Consider the following 6,061-nt stretch of genomic DNA (forward strand, 5'->3'; position numbering starts at 1 on the left):
AGTAAAACATGTATGGCATTGATACTGTAAGGGTTACAGTGCGCTGAAGACAATTTAGTGATACCTTTTATAAATATCTATGAAAGCTAGCGCTCAACCTTTGCATTTATTTCCATGGCAACGGTTATGTTGTGGTGTTGCCTTTTATGATTAAGGGCAGGCAAAATAACTGAAAATATTGGTGACTCTTAGGTTGACTTGGTTGCAATACATTCACCGTTTTAAGTAGCCTACCCACAATTGATCATGCATTAAAAGCTCCCTCCAATTCAAATCTGTCTGACCATTTCTGTATTAAGTGATTCTTGGTAGGTGTTGAATTTTTATTTGTTTATGTCATCTGCATCCTCATGGTAACCCTTTTATAGGTGTTCTTTCAGGTCTTTCTTCGTTCCTGGATATCATTAATTGGTTGAGACTCTAGTGAAGTTATTTGATTGTGATACATGCTCTTACCTAGACCTCCTATTGTATTCTGTTGAACTGCGGTGTGTTGCATATCGAGCCAAATACAACTAGCCAATTACAAACTGAATCCAAATACCTTGGGCAGTGAGCTGTTAGCATACCCCCCAAAATCTGTTAGCTAATAGCATATTCAAAGTTTAGTGTTCTCTTCGTTTTTGAAAATGTCCTTGGAACCACATCCCATAAGCAATGTTTAGACTGGAACATTTTTGGAATGATTCCCTTCCCTGATTTCATCAATGTAAACAGCACAAACACATGTCGACATGTGATTGAGTAAATAGCTGCATCCACGACCACGCATGCTTGTTTCCATAAATGGCAACCTCAGCTTGATGCAGTAAGTGTCACTAGGGTAATGGTAATGTGTTATTGGGAGACGCAACACAATTATGAAGAGCATGGCCATGGAAACCAATAATTGGAGGCTGGGGTCTCCCATAGTGACTGTAAGTTGTGTGTGGGATAATCAGGGGCCCCAGTGTTGGAACATTTCATCACAACAACAGTAGCTCAAACCTCTGGACAACCAAACCCACCTGGACATACCAGACAGTTTAATAATGATCCTCTAAGGATCAATTTGGATTTTCCTTTCCCTGACCTGCCTCTGCGGATGACCTGAAAGAGGCAGCTTGGGGTGTGCCGAGGGGCCACAGTGGCTTAGTGCTGTAACACGATCCTGAGAGTCAATAGTCCTTGGAAGCCCCTGGGGTTATGGATTGACTTCTATGACCTGGGCCCCTGAGTAGAGCTGAGCTCAATACTAATGAATGTTGTACATCACCTCCGGCCAGGACTGCTCTGCTCTCTCCAATGGTGGGATGGACTTGTGTTGTAACGATGCGTTCACTCCGCATCCCAAATGGTACCCTATCCCTTACATAGTGCACTACTTTTGACCAGAGCCCTGGTTCAAAGCAGTGCCCTATATTAGGAATAGGTTGCCATTTGGGACGCATCCTGTGTGTTACGTTACCAAACTGCCTCACTCCCATCCCCGGGGAAACCGTAATGATACATTTTTCATTTTATGACTTCCATTATCCTAGTCAGCAAAATGAACGCTACATTCATACATTCACACTTGAGTCGTGAGTCATGTACGTATACGTCCATGCCTGGATCTGATCTGCTATGCTCTGGGGTTTATGGAAAGCTGCGCTGCGCTGCGTAGCTGCCTGGTTCAGGTCACTCCAGATTCCTGTAAACTGGGGCATGAAGAAGAAGCATCCCTTGTTCTGAGGAGCGCCTAGCTGACCAAGATTCACATGACAGTTTACTGTGAATAAAAGAATGGAACGAATTGAACGATAACACTTGCTGTTGCTAGGCAGTCGTTAAGTAGAACGAGAAAATAACTTCCTCGGTGCATTAACGAGCCTACCACATTTTTTTTTTATTGGCTCTCCCTGACCTTTAGTGAATCTAATTACTAGTATGTTTTAGTGGTGAGAATGCTTTCAAATAGAGCAAAAACAGTGTTTAATTGTCATGGTACCCTTAGCATGGTCCCAGATCTGTTTGTGCTGTTATGGCTGCTTTTCCAAAGGCAGCCCAATTCTGATATTTTTTTTTCCATTCATTGGTCTTTTGACCAATCACATCAGATATTTTCACAGCAGATCTTTTTCAGAGCTGATCTGATTGGTCAAATGACCAATTACTGAAATAAAAGATGTTGTGTAAATGCATCCATGTCAATGTCGTCTCGTCATGGCATGCCAAGGAGTGGCAAGGAGTAGCATGATGGCACAAACAGACTGATACCCAGGCTAAGTTACTCTCACCCAAGGTCAGTCGTGTCACTTTTCACTGTAGATAGACATGATATGAATACACTTGTAATGCAAAATGGTGTGAGGATATCCACCCTAAGAGAACCTTAGCACACTGTAGATTTGATGCTAGACATCATAGGTGTTTCTGTGTTATGTGCTGCACTTCCACTGATTACATATTTTCTTAATTATTTTGTTCCATGTGGTCTATGAGTCTCTGGCAGTGATCTCGGCCCATCTGCCTTCGATGAACAGTGACAGTCAAAAAGGCTCTCTTCTCACACAGTTTGACTTACACAGGCGATGTGAAAGCATCTATAAAAAGGTTCCTGTTGTTACCTTTTTTGTCATGGAAAGTAATTTACTTTTTTTTGCTCTCAAAACTTTGTCTTGAGCAAGTTTGCCACCTAGTGGTGAAATGGATGACCGTGATGGTCAGCACAGAGTGACGAACATCCAGGATCCACGATGTGTGAATTAAATCTGAGGGAGGGTTATTAGAACTCATTTTCTCGTTGCCCCAGAAGAAGAGGTGTTGTGAATCTTGTCCCCATCATCCATCACTAGTAAGACCAATCTTTAGTCCCAGAGAAGCCCAATTGACACTGGTTTTGATTCCAACAACTGCTCTGACGATCAGTTATGTCTGATTGCCTACGAGATAAACTCAAATGGGATGGGTGTCCTTGGTAAATGAATTAGTGTGGCTTGAGCGAAAATGATGGATGTCTTGTTGGATCTGATGATCCAACCTTGTCCTTTACAAACAAATTAGCATAAGTGGATTTTGTTGGAAAATTGGAGCCAGGTGGTTGTTGACAGTATCATATTATTATCTTCTCTGAAGTCACACTGAAGCACAGAGTCATTTTGACATTCCTGCCTGTGTGTGTTGTTTGATGACCAAGGGAATGACCAATGTGGTCTGTGCTACATGTGTCGGGTGGGGGTGGATAGATGTAGGCTATGCAAGAGGGTCTGGCCTATTTAGAATGACTAATGATGAACCAGAGCTCTGTGTTTGTGTAGAGTAAGATTCTCCCCTGAGGAAATATTCAGCCTTTATCGTGTTTATATTCCCACAAGGTCTAGACACACGATTTTCTGGCTGGGCGTGCGGTGAGCAAACGTGTTTGTTTACAGGGACGTATCTTCCCTTTTTTTGGACCTGGTTGGAATCAGAGGTCAGTCTCTCGTGACCAGATACACTAACAAGTAAACAACCTTTCCTCTTGTATCCTTGTTGCAGACATAAACCTCACTGTGTTATTCCATACTGAACAGCACTGCAATGTGTGCATGATAAAGCTGGAAAAAAACAGGAAAGTTGCTATCAAAACCAATGTAATTACTATGGTTACATCCCAAATGATACCCTATTCACCATATAGTGCACTACTTTGCCCTGGTCAAAAGTAATGCACTAAATAGGTAATAGGGTGCCATTTGGAACAGAGCCTATGAAATAAAGTGCTGCATGCTCCAGTCAGTAACATATGGCCCAAAGTCCACAACACACCTCTGTAATTCACAGCTGCGTTGAATATCCCTCTAACTGCCCTGCTTCCTGGTTTGGCTGCTCAGGACTCCCTGGTTGCCTTGGTCATTTCTGAAGGCATATCCCCTGAGCATGACATCCATCTCCGGTATCTCCGACTGAGTCCAATGTTGTTCTGTTACCAGTGGGAGATGACATTCAGACCCATTTCTACTGTTGATATAATGGATTAAATAAACAAGTTGATTAATTTTTGAATAAGGCTGCAACCTAACAAAATGTGGAAAAAATGAAGGGGGCGGAATACTTTCCGAAGGCACGGAATATAGGAAATAGGGTGCTATTTGGGACGCACACCTGAGATCAGAGGCAGGCTGAGGGGCAGGAAGTGCTTTTTGGACGGACCTAATTGAGAGACACACCCTATGTAAAGCCCTGTCTGTGCCATTTGGTGCTGATCAGGGCCCAGGATATGTCCAGTTCAGACCCAGGCCTGCAAGGCGTCAGGTACCGGTAAGCAAAGACAGGGTTCCCCTCCTCTGGAAGAAGCAACACTTCAGCTCATTGACATTTACACACATACAGAACCTTGTGGCTGAGGGATTTGATTGTATAGTAGTTTGAAGGTTCTTTAGATGCTGGATGGATTACTCTCTATAGACAAACACTGGATGGACATCGATTACTCTTTTGAGCTGACCATATTCACACCCATGCATCAACTCAACTACTTCTTGTTCTGTCCCAACGATTAACCAACATCTGACCAATCAGAATAGAGCAAGGTAGAGCTAAGTAGTAACTAGGTAGATAATCCACAGAGCTAAAAAGTAGCTAGACAGATATTCAATTACCATTACTATTCCAAACAACTGATTCACCATATTTGAGAACTACAAAACAGTGACATAAAATAATCCTACATGATCAACAGGGTAGAAGTATGTCAACTCTGCAGAACTATAAGAATTAACAACATTCATCACACTTTGTGAGTAATCAGCGTTACAATGCTTGTAGTGAATACAATGTTGAAGAATCGTAACAAAATGATTCTACCAATATCTGCCATGTAAGTACACTACCAGCAAAGGAGTAGTATGTAGTGATAGAAGCGTTTTCCCTCCCCTGCTGTTAGAAGGAATGCCAATAAATAAAAAACAGCAGTGTGAAACAGCATGCCAAGGACCAGAGGGCATCCATCGACCCAGAAAAACCTCAAAGGAACTACAAATATTACAAAGGATCCAGAATATGAAGTCAAAATGACCTAACAGACTAACGTCATACACTACACAGTCTGTCTGTGAGGGCATGATTCCAACTGGGTACGGACGCCAATTCAACATCTATTCCACGTTAATTCCGCATAATTTCCTAAAAATGAAGTGGAAACAACGTTGATTCAACCAGTGTGTGACTTTGTTAGGTCAGGGCCAGATCTCCAACCCCACTCATATTTTTTGTGCCGATGGAGGGGAAAAAATCTGTTATCGCCTTACTCACGTAACTCTCTCTTCTCCTCATTCTGTGTCCAGTAAGGGCAGTGTGATTGTTGTAATTCATCGTCATGGAGACAGCTTGGTTGTGTTCAAGAAAAGATTTACCCGTTTTGAATGTTATATTGTTTTCGTGCATCTGTGAGCGATGTTCTATCGATTTCCATTGTCATGTTTATCTGAGCTATTCAAGCAGGCAGAAATACAGTGAGCAAAACTTGTCATACCAGCTGTATTTCTGCCTGCTTAAACGGCTAGCTCAGACACACATGAAAACATTTAATGACGCCAGGAATTGATAGAACATCGCTCAGAGATGCACAAAACAACATAAAATGTTTTCTTTAAAAGGGTCAAAAACGTGATTTCCTGTGTTTCATGTATATTTCCATACTATGAGATTGGAATAATACTGTGAAATTACGATAATGCCCTTTTTATTGTAAGAGCTGTTTGAAAAGACTGCCTGAAATGTCAGCTTGTTTTGCATGGGTCGGGTTTTGGACCGCCTGGCGACATCAACAGGTGGTATAAGTTAATAGGCCAATAACAAAGAGAGTTTACCCTCCTCTGCCAATAACAGCTAGTTTTCAGGTTACATATCCCTCCAATTAGGCTCCTCAAATTAGGTCCCTCAGACCATTCCCAGACAGTCCTAGCAATATTCTTGCTTGATAAATAGCTTTTTGCTAAGAAGCAATTTTGTTGATTTTTTTTAACCATTTAATTGAAAACAATCACAGTAAGGTACTTAAGTGTTACCAAGAAATTATTTGATATTGAGATCAAAACAGCTGCATTGGATCTTTAAAATC

Source organism: Salmo trutta, chromosome 1 (assembly GCF_901001165.1).
Source record: "Salmo trutta chromosome 1, fSalTru1.1, whole genome shotgun sequence".
Classification (NCBI taxonomy): domain Eukaryota; kingdom Metazoa; phylum Chordata; class Actinopteri; order Salmoniformes; family Salmonidae; genus Salmo; species Salmo trutta.